Below are 15,319 nucleotides of genomic sequence, written 5' to 3'. Positions count from 1 at the left end.
CATGCTAGCAACACAGAGCCTGTTTCATCCCCCCCTGCCGAGTCTTACATGTTGCCATTGTTCACGGAGTCCCCTACAAGCCCCACTATGGCTTGGCATGCAATGAAAGTCCTCTGTGAAGCAATCAACTACCTAAATCCAGGTCAGACACCAGTCATAGTAGCTGATCAACCACTCTTTACGCTGGCCAAAAAACTTCAGTGGAAGTTTCCCCAGACCGAACTCGGTGAGGATTCCTTCCTGGTAACCTTGGGTCCAATGCATACAGAAAAGATGCTGTGGAGTGTGTCTGGTGACTGGCTAAATGGCAGTGGGTGGACCACAGCTCTTACCAAAAGTGGCATCTCAACTAGCGGCAAAGCTCAGTCTTTTATTGGTGTTCATCACATCTGCAGAACCAGGTACATCCATCAGGTGTCTGTGGCTGCTCTCTATATCCTTATGAAGAAGGCTTACGGTCAGTTTATTGAGAAGGTAACAAACGATGATAGTGAGCTAAATTACCTCATCTCTAAGCCCTTTGATGAATGGCTTAAGGAGCTCTGTGCATCACAGCCCCAAGCAGAATTCTGGTTCAAATCCATGGAGCTGGATCTTCTCATTCTTCAAGTAAGAAATGTTATTCAAGTCATATGTCTCTTTCTTGCCTTATTCCAATTCATATTCTTTATTTAAGAGTGGATCCTCCACATAATCCTGTGATGTAAAACACATTTTTGTCTGTTTTCTTTTCAGTTTGTCAAGTCTTGTCGCTCAGCAGACTTCTCTCTCTACATGGAGACACTCGATTCTCTGATGCCATGGGTATTTGCACTGGATCATACTCACTATGCTCGGAACTTGCCCATCCATATCCGTGATATGGCAACACTGGAAGAAAAACATCCTGCTCTGTTTGTGGAGTTCCAGAAAGGTCACTTTATGGGACAGAAGTCAAGACGAGCATTCTCCAAGATCCCACATGACCAGATGCATGAGCAACTCATTGACTGGCTCAAGAATCATGCTGGGGTCATTGAGAACCTGGATGATCCAACCACAGTTTGCAGGGAGCAGGTTGTTCGCCCTGAGATGGCACGCCTAGTGCGAGAATTTGAGGGCACAAAGAAGTCAGAAGAACAGAGGCACCATGAACAATTCCGAAAGTTTCAAGCTGATTACAAGGTAATTTTCTGGTGTATTGCAACTTGAGAAAACCTTTGTGATCTTCAGTGATATGCATGATTTGTAAATTGGTACTTGCCTTTTTTTCAGACTGCTGTTCTTGCACTAGTGGATGCCTTTGAGGACCTTGGAAATCCCTTCATGGAGGACAGTGGGGACCTGCTGGACTTAGATAAATCAGTCATCATGCCCCAAGACGTTGTTGACAATGTGAGGAAGGTGAAGGACATTGGAAGCAAGAGATACCAAGAATTTGTTGACAAGCGAATGAGATCACAGGAAGAGGCATTCACCGCTCCAGTAACCCACACCAGGCTAAAATTGTTCAAGGCTTCCAGTGACCAATCACACAAAAAATCAGAGGTGGCTGTTGTCAAGGACCAGCAAGCAAAAGTGACCCAACTACTGTTGGCTGTTCATTCTGGTCGCAACATTAATGAGGAAGTGTTCTCACATGAAAATTCTCCACATCCACCTTCTCTCACTCGGAAGGGACAAATGCATCATGGTACCAAGAGTGAGATTCTAGACTGTATTGTTCCAAGAGATCTTGATAACCACAGATCAGTGACAACTGCAGCTGTGCTGGATGGTGCTGTCCTTGTTCAGATGCTTCGCCCTGGAAGTGCAGAGACCATTGGATGCTATTTCTCAGATGTCTTTGCACCATACATACTTTCCTGGTTTAAAACCAATGATCGTGTGGATATTGTCTGGGATGTGTACTCCAAGACAAGTCTGAAGTCAGGAACTCGAGAGCAAAGAGGCACAGGTGCAAGAAGGAGGTTACTCTCTCAACAAAAACTCCGGGAAATTGGGCTGCCTTCCTACGTGTTGACCTGAACAAGCAGGAGTTGTTTGTGGAGCTGGCCAAAAGTTTGAAGCTCATGCAACTTCCACAGGTATTGATAAAGAAATTGATGTATCTCTAGAGTCATTTTACTAAATGCTGTAGTCAATAAATACAACTTCATTGGCACACCCACATTTACAATTTTTTGTTTCAGGAAAAGGAACTTTTCACCACTATGCTTGGGGATTGTGTAAGTTCACCAGCTGGCATAGACCTTAATGCACTAGCTCCTTGCACACATGAGGAAGCAGATACTCGGGTATTTCTGCATGTGGCTGCAGCTACCCTTGCTGGACATCATAAAGTGATTGTTCGCAGCAATGACAGTGATGTTGTGGTGCTTGGCATTACCACCTTCGTGACCCTTGGGAACAAGATTGAAGAACTATGGATTGCCTTTGGAACAGGTCGCCACTTCAGGTACAGTCAGTTCAAATGTATTAGATATACTTATGATATAGCATGTATTTCATTTGGCCAGTGAATAACTCATTTCTTTTTCCCTACAGGTACATTCCAGCACATGTCATTTCTCAAAGTCTTGGACCATCTAAAGCAATGGCATTATCAGCATTTCACGCAATGACAGGGTGTGATACCACATCAGCTTTTTTTGGTAAAGGTAAGAGGACAGCCTGGTCTGTGTGGCAGTCCTTGCCTGAACTTACCTTGCCTCTGCAACAGCTGTCAGGTCCCAGTCCTACATATGATATGATTCAAAGGCACACAACAGTACTTCAGAGATTTGTGATAAAGATGTATGGTGTATCCAGTGAGAACATTACAACTGTGGATGCTGCTAGGCTCTTCCTTTTCCTTCACAAAGGAAGAGATTTCAACAACATGCCCCCAAGCAGTGATGCACTCCATCAGCACCTCCTTCGAGTAGCTTATCAGGTAAAAGAGTTTTGTTTAAATGTATAACATGCAAATTTCTCAGAAAAATGCCTGCACATATTTGTATCTTTGTATATATACATTTATCTTTAACAATGTCTTTGATTCCAGAGTGGACATGTGTGGGGAAACACACTGGTCAAAGATCCAGTTCCAGTATCACCACTGCAGTGGGGATGGCAGCAGGACTCCTTTTAGACCCTTCTTTTCTTGTATTAAATCAACTCTTTTATCACTCATTAATTAATCCATAAATGATCTCACCGTCTCGTATCCCTGGTAGCGTGATCCGGCTTAAGTTGTTATTGGAGGCTGGTGTTCGGGGATAAACAAGGGAAAAAGATAATATACATTTATTTAAAATTAAATGAAAGTAATTGCCTTACGCAATATTCTATGCTCAGACGATCATAACACTGGCATATTCAGCAATGGATACAACATATGACAAACGACATGTCTTAAACATAATACTACAATATGTGCTCAGTTGTTGCCAATAATAATAACACTCGTCGTTCCACAAGCAGTGGTTTGTATCTCTCTGCTTACATCACAATCATTATGTACTCTCTTCACAAAATCCTAATAACACATTCCTATAGTATAATCTACTACAAGTCATGGAAACACCCAATTTTACCACACCCAGTGGTTTTACCTTTGCTTTACATCGCAAACAAATAATCACAATCCTGTCCCACTCACAATCCTACTTCACATCTCCTACATTATAATCTCCAGGACAATACAGTCGGTTTCCCTTAGATTCTCGAATTTCTACTCACGATTAAGATCACAACAGCCATTCTCGGCTGAGTGAGTAGCAGGTCTGCTTGAGGCGAGAACCAAGCTCGGTCTACCTATATCACTGATTTCTAGGCCACATTTTTCTTTGCTTTAGGCGGACTTACATCCTTGACACGCCCTTAATTTTCTACATAACCAATGGCCAATACTTCCTGTCACACCCATCTGCTCGCTCATTATGTTGTATTGTTTTACTTCTCCTGCTATTCGTGAGTCAGTCTTAAGACACTCCCTCAGTGATTTTTCTGTTAAATTATTGGCTCATAACATGTCGCCACGACTGACGTCACGGGTCAGAGTCTTTTTCAATGGTTGTTCACACTTTCTGACCACGCCCACTGGGCATCTGTTTTCTGTATCTGAGTCTGGGTATCTGTTTTCCTTTACCCTCGTTGTTTCCCCTCTTTGGTACTTGAGATGCTTACACTGTTATATATGTCACTTTTTTTGTTAGTGTTTGTCCTGTCAGATGTCTACACAGTTGTATACCTGCCTTTCCTCTCTGGGTATCTGTTTTCGTTTACCCTCGTTGTTTCCCCTCTTTTGTACTTGAGATGTTTACACTTATATATATGTCACCCTTTTTGTTAGTGTTTGTCCTGTCAGATGTCTACACAGTTGTATACCTGCCTTTCCTCTCTGGGTATCTGTTTTCCTTTACCCTCGTTGTTTCCCCTCTTTTGTACTTGAGATGTTTACACTTATATATATGTCACCCTTTTTGTTAGTGTTTGTCCTGTCAGGTGTTTACACAGTTGTATATCTCACTCCTCTGTTTCCTCGTTTTCTGGGTCCTGACATTACTTCCCCTTCCGGAAGATCTCGCCCCTGAGATCTCACAGGTGTTGGTGGAGAAGATACGCCTTGCAATGTCTGCAGTTGGTTCGAGTCTGGAATTAGGCGGCGTCGTGCGTAGCGTAGGACATAGGAATACCCCACGGCAGACGTCACCAGCAGAAGAACCAGGATCACGACAATGGCGAAGACAATCCACCAATGGATTGCGGGTTGAAAGGGCTGATCCGGCTCGACCACATAATTTAGGGGCTGCAAGCCAGCTGTTAGCTCCTGTAGGGGGATGGACTCAGCACTGCGAAGAGAACCTTGCCGAAGCATCAATATCCCATTATCCGTCAGGCTGACAGTATGTCTGTTTTCAGGATGGGTAGGGCATGTGAGTGTCAGAGTGATGGGGGAGGCAAGTGAAAAGGTCCAGTAGCCAGGACCTTTCAAAACATAGGGGGAAATGTTTTCAAGACTATTGTGTGTCAGAGGTTGAGCACTGACTCATGTTTAAGAAAGCAGCCGATTTACAAGAGGCTGCGTTACTAGCCTCATGGACGGGGCCTGTGGGAGGACAAACTAACATATGGTTATTCTTGTTACAGTGTTTTATACTAGAAAGCATAAAATATATTTTCCTATTCTCACTGAAGGCAATACATCTTGAATCAACACTATACATAAGAAAGTAAGTGCTATTCTGCACAGAAAATGGAAGGGAGTCGATTCGAAAGACATCAAAGGTGTCAATCGGATCTCCTCGCAAAGGTTTGGTGAAATAGAAATTACGAGAATCGTGCAAAGCCGTTGTCCTGGAGGACAGTTATTATATCCCTATATAGAGCTAAAAAATCAAGAACTGCAAGGCACAGAAGACCTGGAGGCCGAGCCTAGGCTTCCTTTAATGTACTGAACAACTGTTTGTTTCACATAATGGTTGGAGTTATGTATGTTTGCAGGGGAGCCTGCAGACTCAAATATAAATCTTGTATATATACCTGGTTTTATGTGTCTCAATGCTAAGTCAAAATATAACAATTCTTGTAGGAGCTTTTTTTTTTCTCTTCCTAATGCCATAGTCTATAGTAAAATGGCGCACAACTTGGTTCAATACATCTACAGCTGAACATAGCCTATTAAAGGCAGATTGCATGGCATGCATATTACTTAATGATGTTGAGTTTTCCATAATAAACATTTAACTATATAAAATCTTTCGCAGTTAATGACTCTAGTCCTCTATTTTTTCATGAATAGCATCAACTTGAGCCTGGGTCGCGGTACCAAATAGGTTATTAGACAAGGATCCTCAAAAAAATATTTCCCGTTTTTTTTTTTTTCTTTTCTATAATTCATAGAAGCATGCAGCTTGTTTTGAATAGTAGTCATCTCATAGCCTAAAACTTTTATTAGATGATGCAACAATGAACTGAATTCGTTTTCAAAATTAAAGAGTGTGTATTTTTTTGCTTTTACAGCTGGATACTCATGTGACATTTGAATAACATTTCAAGTAACGAAGCAGTTAAAATCCGTGCTTTATATAATGCAGCTAAAATATCTTCTGTGAGGCTAAACGGTACTATAGTCTCTGTCTGTGAGGACTATAATATAGAGAGTATGTTGGTGTGAAACTTTGGCCAGCACGTGTTGGGGACTCCTGTTGTGTCATTGAGTCGTACACCGAAAGAGTCAAATCAATCTGTGGTTTATTTCGTCATATTTCCGCTCAATTATTGCATTTTCATCCTTATGCATTATTCCTGTTCTATATCGTATTAGTTTTGACATTACATTAGGCAACTCTTGTACCGTCGAAGAGCGAAGGCTTTATCTATGCCGAGGTGGCTCTGAAAGTTTGGGAGTAACCTGAGAAGGTAGGGCCTGTGCATCAGCTGTTTATTGCTGGTGTAGAACGAACATTATTTAATGTGTCATGAGTAGCAGTCACCTCTCCGCTACGAGTCATTATTTTCGGTAGAAGTTTTCTCAGCGATTTCAGGGTTGAGCAATGCAAAGAATAGATCAGTGTCTGTCTCTGGATTTAAAGGGTATGCTCGCTTAATCGTTGGACATTGCTGCACATCAATGCAATCTTCATGAAGAACTTTTACTATATCTGTGGGGGCCGTTGAAACCTTACTAGTCCTGAGGTTCCTAATTTTTACCATTATATCACTGATCTTCTCTATTACCCTGTAGGGTCCATCAAAAATAGGTTGCAACTTTTTCTTTTCTTTTCTTTTTGGTGTATGTTTGAGGAACACTCTGTCGCCAACGTTGATAGTTTTGATTTTTGTAACTTGGTAATATTTTTCCATTTCTTCTCTACTTTCTTCATTGTAAACCTGGCATCTATTATAAACTTTATTTGCAATTGCAGCCATTTCCTTTTCATAGGAGTCAATACCATAAACTTTATTTGCAATTGCAGCCATTTCCTTTTCATAGGAATAAATATCATAAACTTTCCTTGCAATTACAACCATTTCCTCTTTATAGGAATAAATATCATAAACTTTCCTTGCAATTACAACCATTTCCTCTTTATAGGAATAAATATCATAAACTTTCCTTGCAATTACAACCATTTCCTCTTTATAGGAATAAATATCATAAACTTTCCTTGCAATTACAACCATTTCCTCTTTATAGGAATAAATATCATAAACTTTCCTTGCAATTACAACCATTTCCTCTTTATAGGAATAAATATCATAAACTTTCCTTGCAATTACAACCATTTCCTCTTTATAGGAATAAATATCATAAACTTTCCTTGCAATTACAACCATTTCCTCTTTATAGGAATAAATATCATAAACTTTCCTTGCAATTACAACCATTTCCTCTTTATAGGAGTAAATATCATAAACTTTCCTTGCAATTACAACCATTTCCTCTTTATAGGAGTAAATATCATAAACTTTCCTTGCAATTACAACCATTTCCTCTTTATAGGAGTAAATATCATACCAGGGCTGCTGAATTTTTTTCTAACATAGTGTAGGGTACAGGAGGATCTCTAAAAATTCTCTCTGTCTCTCTCGATAAAATGGGGACTCCTTTATGGTGCGATAATACGCAGCATTATAGGCCAAGATGTCTATAAGTAGCATTATATCCCAAACGGACACATTTCCTAGAACATTCTCCTCAAAATGTTAACAACAGTATAATTTGCGCGCTTTATTATTCCATTCCCATTTGTATGGTAAGCCGTTATTCGCGTGTCGCACAGGTAGCTTCTAATTTATCTCCTGCATCACGGAATTAACGAACTCTGAACCTTGACCTGTAACAACTGTCTGAGGAACACCGTGTACACAAACAACATCCACGTACAACGCCCTTGCCATTTCGCGGGCTTCCTTACTCCGTAAGGGTACTATAATCAAATACCTTTTAAAAACATCAACTATGGGCATTACGTATCGAACCCCATTGTCCGATACACCCATGGGACCCACAAGGTCCATGTGTATTCTTCCAAAAGGAGCGGTGACGTCTGGATATTGCCGCCAAGGAGCAGGGTGCAAGTTCCCAACTCACTTCTAAAACGACTACCATGACGCACTTCCTTACATAATTTTCTACATCCCGTTTCTTTCCAGGCCAGAAAGCGAACTTTCTACACCGACATAACGTAACTTTGGTTCCTCCGTGCCCTGCAGTGGCGACGAATGAGCCAGAGTTATCGCCTTGGAAATACTTGGGGGGTAGAATCACCACCTTAGTGGCTTCTCCGTACGGACTCACTAAAACACATCATTTATTTCCACCTGTAACTCTGACATGGGCGGCATCTCACATTATGCCCATCTTCAACACAATATAACATAATTTCCACCTGTACCTCTAACAGGGGCGGCATCTCAGATTATGCCCATCTTCAATACAATATAACACATTTTCCACCTGTACCTCTAACAGGGGCGGCATCTCACATTATGCCTTTTTTCTCTGAGTCTTTGCTCAATTTTCATTCTTGGGGCTTCCTTCTTTTAGCATACTTATATGCTGGCTGCTCATCATGCAGCTCACTAATCTCCTGAATACTCCAGTCAAGTGTGTGGCCAATACACTCACTATTCAGGTCCATACATATCATGTATTTTATTTTCTAATTTTTCGGCGCCTGTTTCTTTTTCTGTACTAGTGCAATACCTTGCCCCTCATTATCCACGTGTTCCACGGTTTTTGTTGTTCCCCATCCACAAACATTATCGCGCGTGTCCTTCTAATTCAATCTCAGTGTCCTGTGAGCCTTCATCCTTGATAAAAAAAATCTGCTACTATATTTTCCTTGCCAGGCAAATGATTGATTGTGAAACCATACTCACTCATGAGAGTCTGCCATCTAGCTATCCTGCCGTTGGGACTAGCTACCTGTAACAACCATACTAAAGGTCTGTGATCCGTGTGGATCTCAACAGGGTAACCCAGTATTAATGGGCGGTTTACGTGTAACCCATAAATTACAGTTAAAGCCTCTCGTTCAACTATACTGTACCGCTGTTCTGCCGTATTCAATTTCTCACAAAAAAAGATACAGGTCTTAGTTTATCATCATTATCCTGTTATTGCAATACTCCACCAGTATTGTAGTAGGATGCGTAGAGTGACTGTACCAAGCATTCTATCCTTAAGGGTTGAGAACGCAATTTTTGTTTCATCCGTCCATATGAGTGGAGTTTTAATTATTTATTTATTTATTTATTTATTTATTTATTTTTTGTGTACCTTTCTTCCCTTTGTAAATCTTTAGAAAAGGAGCAACAATTTGTGAATAATTTGCAATAAATTTGCGATAATAATTAGTCAATCCAAGAAATGACTGTAAATCATGAACAGTTTGGGGGGCCAGGACGTTTTGTATGGCCTCCAGCTTGCTAGACTGAGGTCTTATTCCCTCTGAGCGGATGGCATGGCCCAGGTAATCTACTTTGTCCTTAAAAAAGTTACACTTTTCCATCTTAAGAGTCAGTTTGGCTTCCTTTAAGCGATCCAGAATTTGTTCTAAGTTATCTGCGTGATTAGAAAATGTATCGCCCAGGATAATTATGTCATCAAGGTACACCTGAACCTTGTTGCTTAATAGTCCTGTAAGGACAGTGTTTATTATTTTCTTGAAGCAGGACGGGGCTGTTTTAAGGCCAAAGGGGAGGGAAGTAAATTCCCAATGTCCTGCTGGAGAAGAAAATGCCATCTTCTCTCTGCTGATTTCATCTTGGGGGATTTGATGGTAACCCTGTTTCAAGTCTAGGCATGAAAAAAAAACTTACTATCTCCCAATTGATTGAGTATGGTAATTATATTAGGGAGTGGGTACCGGTCGTCCCGTAGTGTTTTATTAAGTGCCCGGAAGTCCAGACAAAGTCGTAGTACTCCATGTTTTTTTGCACTGGGATAAGTGGGGCATTATAGGGTGATCGCGAAGGGCGAATCACACCCTGCTGCTGGAGCGATATAAGTTGTTTATTTACTCTGTCATGATAACTGATAGGAATGTTATATGAACGCCTGTACACTACTTCATCAGTGTTTTGCTTGATGGTGCTTAAAAAAATAGAGCGTTGCTGTTAATGGTTCTTGTTCTGTGGAAAACACTGTTATATATTTATCTATTAAGGACTTTAAAACCTAATTCTCTCTCTTCACTTGGGAATTTAGCGTCAACAATTTGATAGAGGCTTTTCTTCCTTACTTCAAGCTCTGCGGGCTTCAAGTCTGTTTTAGCTGTGTCAGCGGTCTGTACACTAGATACTTGTGGCAGATCAGCGTATAGCTCATGAGTGACAGGCTTCACAGATCCTAACGTTGTATTATCATCTATCTTTACACTCACTTTCAATATTCAAATACGGCACAGTGACATAAGATCTTTGATTGTCAGATGAAGGGTTAACTTAACTATCCCTGAGCACAAGACTCTAGCCTGAGGAGTACTAACACAAGGCTCAAATAAAGCTTCACTTGCCTGTAGTTGCGTCACTAGCGTTATGTAACCTGCAACAGATGCATGCAGTTGCAAAGGTTCCGCTGCTTGGCAACGTACGGCCTTATTTTCAGTGAGACCTTCTTCATTTCCATCTACATTTAGCTAAGATCCTTCACCTCTAGATATAAGACATATTTTTCCTGGCATAATTGTATGGTTTCCCCTTCTATTATCAGTTTTAAGCTTCGTTCTTTTGTTCCTCATTTAGTTGCAATGTTTTCAAAATAATCTCGTGCTACACGACAAATCAGTACTCAACATAATATGAGTCGGCAAATCTACATCGCGTGTTATCAATAAGTCTTGGAAACTACTTTTTCCTTCCATATTAACTTGTCTTTTACCGTCATTTTCAATATGGTATCTTTGCACAGAGACAATATTCACGGGTTTCGCTTCACAGTTATTTACTGCGAGCCCTAATTCTTTAATAAATTCATCCGTTAAAAACTCACACACGCTCCTGTTTCTAGGAGTGCTGCCACTTTTGCATATGTATTATCATGAGTAGTGCGATCTGCCTAACAAAGTTACTCTTGAGTTATGTTAATTATAGCCTTCTTGTCATTATTTTTAAGGTCACTCCCTTGTTCGTTATAGCCTTTTCCTTATATTTATGTGAGGCGGTTACTCCCTTGTTCGTTATAGCCTTCATCTTATTATATTAAAGGTTACTCCCTTGTTCGTTATAGCCTTCATCTTATTATATTAAAGGTTACTCCCTTGTTCGTTATAGCCTTCATCTTATTATATTAAAGGTTACTCCCTTGTTCGTTATAACCTTCATCTTATTATATTAAAGGTTACTCCCTTCTTCGTTATAGCCTTCATCTTATTATATTAAAGGTTACTCCCTTGTTCGTTATAGCCTTCATCTTATTATATTAAAGGTTACTCGCTTCTTCGTTATAGCCTTCATCTTATTATATTAAAGGTTACTCCTTGTTCGTTATAGCCTTCATCTTATTATATTAAAGGTTACGCCTTGTTCGTTATAGCCTTCATCTTATTATATTAAAGGTTACTCCCTTGTTCGTTATAGCCTTCATCTTATTATATTAAAGGTTACTCCCTTCTTCGTTATAGCCTTCATCTTATTATATTAAAGGTTACTCCCTTGTTCGTTATAGCCTTCATCTTATTATATTAAAGGTTACTCCCTGTTTTGTTCTTCGCTCATTTTCCGTTTTTTTTTTCCACTGCAAGTGTGCATATTTATTTATTTATTTATTTATTTATTTTCATTTGTTTATTTAATGTTATTTGTAGTAGATAACTGAGGGGGGCACTACCCTGGCCTCCTCTTCCTCTGATTCTCTTACTTCACACATTTATCTTAATACTTCACACTATTGTCCATATGCTTCATTTTTATTTTTTATTCATGACTTTTATCCATACCTCACACTTTTCTTAGTATTTCACATTTTTTCTAGATCATACTCTACACTTCCTACCTGGGGGACGCGGGTTAGGCCTTTATAAAGTCACTCTATGGCTGCATGCCCGCCGCGGCACACCTCCACCCTGTGAGGCGTAGAGCCCCGTGTTCCCCTCCATCCTGGGGTAACAATCCTAAAACAAACAAACCTGAGAGGCAGGACGCTGCCGCTGCCTGTCACCTGACACCCTCTCACTGATGAATGGATCGCGGCGCGTGTGGAGAGAGACTGCCCATCCCTCTCCACTCCGCCCGGGAAGGAACTCATGAATTCTCGGTTGAGTCGCGTGTGCTACCCATTGCACTACAGAACAACAGTGGTTGGCCAGAGTTTCCATTACCATATCGTCAAAGTCCATGTCCTCCGGAAGAACCATTAATTATATAATTAAATCGTCACTATTATTTCCGCCACTTAAAACGAGCAAAGCTTAATGAAAATAAGAGGCGTTTTCTCGTCAGAGTAAATTAAACAAAAGCACTGTAAGCACATGTCCCTATTTATCCCACCGCTGCCACCAGTTTTAGACCCTTCTTTTCTTGTATTAAATCAACTCTTTTATCACTCATTAATTAATCCATAAATGATCTCACCGTCTCGTATCCCTGGTAGCGTGATCCGGCTTAAGTTGTTATTGGAGGCTGGTGTTCGGGGATAAACAAGGGAAAAAGATAATATACATTTATTTAAAATTAAATGAAAGTAATTGCCTTACGCAATATTCTATGCTCAGACGATCATAACACTGGCATATTCAGCAATGGATACAACATATGACAAACGACATGTCTTAAACATAATACTACAATATGTGCTCAGTTGTTGCCAATAATAATAACACTCGTCGTTCCACAAGCAGTGGTTTGTATCTCTCTGCTTACATCACAATCATTATGTACTCTCTTCACAAAATCCTAATAACACATTCCTATAGTATAATCTACTACAAGTCATGGAAACACCCAATTTTACCACACCCAGTGGTTTTACCTTTGCTTTACATCGCAAACAAATAATCACAATCCTGTCCCACTCACAATCCTACTTCACATCTCCTACATTATAATCTCCAGGACAATACAGTCGGTTTCTCTTAGATTCTCGAATTTCTACTCACGATTAAGATCACAACAGCCATTCTCGGCTGAGTGAGTAGCAGGTCTGCTTGAGGCGAGAACCAAGCTCGGTCTACCTATATCACTGATTTCTAGGCCACATTTTCTTTGCTTTAGGCGGACTTACATCCTTGACACGCCCTTAATTTTCTACATAACCAATGGCCAATACTTCCTGTCACACCCATCTGCTCGCTCATTATGTTGTATTGTTTTACTTCTCCTGCTATTCGTGAGTCAGTCTTAAGACACTCCCTCAGTGATTTTTCTGTTAAATTATTGGCTCATAACATGTCGCCACGACTGACGTCACGGGTCAGAGTCTTTTTCAATGGTTGTTCACACTTTCTGACCACGCCCACTGGGCATCTGTTTTCTGTATCTGAGTCTGGGTATCTGTTTTCCTTTACCATCGTTGTTTCCCCTCTTTGGTACTTGAGATGCTTACACTGTTAGATATGTCACTTTTTTTGTTAGTGTTTGTCCTGTCAGATGTCTACACAGTTGTATACCTGCCTTTCCTCTCTGGGTATCTGTTTTCGTTTACCCTCGTTGTTTCCCCTCTTTTGTACTTGAGATGTTTACACTTATATATATGTCACCCTTTTTGTTAGTGTTTGTCCTGTCAGATGTCTACACAGTTGTATACCTGCCTTTCCTCTCTGGGTATCTGTTTTCCTTTACCCTCGTTGTTTCCCCTCTTTTGTACTTGAGATGTTTACACTTATATATATGTCACCCTTTTTGTTAGTGTTTGTCCTGTCAGGTGTTTACACAGTTGTATATCTCACTCCTCTGTTTCCTCGTTTTCTGGGTCCTGACACTCCGCAGATGCAGCACCAACCCCTGTTTACACAACAACTCCAACTATTTCACAGAATTTGCCAGAGATGGTCATTTGTCAGTGCAAAACAGACTGTAGGGCACCGTGCAAATGCTGCATGCAGAGGCAGCCTTGCATGTCTCTCTGCGGATGTAAAGCTTCGTGTTCTCGCAGTGGTGCAGATATCTGAATACAAATCTGCAGTGTGATGTTTAGACACTAAGCATTGAGGGAAAATATCTCCCCTAGGTTTTTCAAGATCACTTCACTTGCACCCATAAAACAATAAACATTTTGTAACAATTTGTCTATCAATTGCCTGTGTTTGTAGTGTATCCAAAGGTAACCATAATATAACCGTAGGCAGCTGCATCAAAGTTTCAAAACCTTAAGATCCAGGTGAATAGGATATGAGAGCTTATTCACAATGCATTTGAAGGAAAATGTCAAATCAACCTGACGGAAAAAACGTCCAAATTATAAATATAAATTTTAGCCATATTTTTCCATGTTTTACCTTCATAGTTATTGCACAGAGAAAAAGTTTGCTCTTTTTACCTTAAAAACTTTTTTAATGGATTCCTTGACCCCAAAAATGTACACTTTGACACCATTTTTGTCATTATAGCTATTCAAGAAGCAAAGATATGGGATCTAGTGTCTTTTCGGCGGCCATTTTTAAAAGGCTTATATTTCATATACAAAATGAGATCTCACTTGTGTCTTTGGATAATTTTTTTTTCTATTACCCTAAGGAACTTCCATGCACAAGGAAACCTTTGCATCATGACTTGAAGTCAAGAGCCTTATTTTGGGGCTTAACCCATCAACTAGGAGGGACACCAAAGTATCGTAAACAACCAACCAGTAGGGACCGCTCATTACACACCAAGGCCCCCAACAGAAAACACAAGCAGACACTAGACTACTGTGCCTCGAAGCGTTGAAGTCAAGAAGGACATTTCTGTCCTATACACCAACGCGCGGAGCTTAATACCCAAACGGGATGAGCTACTTGCCTATGTTGACGTAGAAAGTCCGGACGTGATTGCCATCACCGAAACGTGGGCCACCTCTGACCACCTAATGACCGAATTCTCAATTCCGGGATACGAGAGCTTCTACAAAAACAGACTTCACAAGAAAGGAGGAGGTGTTATCTGTTACGTCAAGAACAAATACCCTGCCGTGGAAATAACCAAAGAAGACTAAGAGAAATATGATACTGTATATGTTGAACTGGAGACTAGCAAGCACAACAAAATAACGATTGGAACCGTTTACAGACCTCCAAAGCAACAAGCAGCTGACGACGAAGCGATGTACGAGGAAATTCACACCATAACACAAAACAAACAGTCAGTCATTATCGGGGACTTTAACTGTTCCAACAATGACTGGACCACGATGATTGGAGCTCGGGAGGGTAAC

The 15,319-nt window shown here is 40.4% G+C and overlaps 1 long non-coding RNA gene across 1 annotated transcript; it reads right to left on the bottom strand.

The window, feature by feature from the left end:
• Positions 1–3,120: 3,120 nt before the first annotated feature.
• LOC126995741 (uncharacterized) lies at positions 3,121–13,066 on the bottom strand. Its single transcript, XR_007750671.1, has 3 exons — positions 11,966–13,066; positions 4,351–4,827; positions 3,121–4,213 (listed from the first exon to the last, which is right to left on the bottom strand). It is a non-coding gene; the product is annotated as an uncharacterized LOC126995741 (long non-coding RNA).
• Positions 13,067–15,319: the final 2,253 nt, after the last annotated feature.

The sequence above is a fragment of the Eriocheir sinensis genome, chromosome 1, assembly GCF_024679095.1.
Source record: "Eriocheir sinensis breed Jianghai 21 chromosome 1, ASM2467909v1, whole genome shotgun sequence".
Taxonomy (NCBI): domain Eukaryota; kingdom Metazoa; phylum Arthropoda; class Malacostraca; order Decapoda; family Varunidae; genus Eriocheir; species Eriocheir sinensis.
This window is presented reverse-complemented; position numbering and strand designations above follow the sequence as displayed.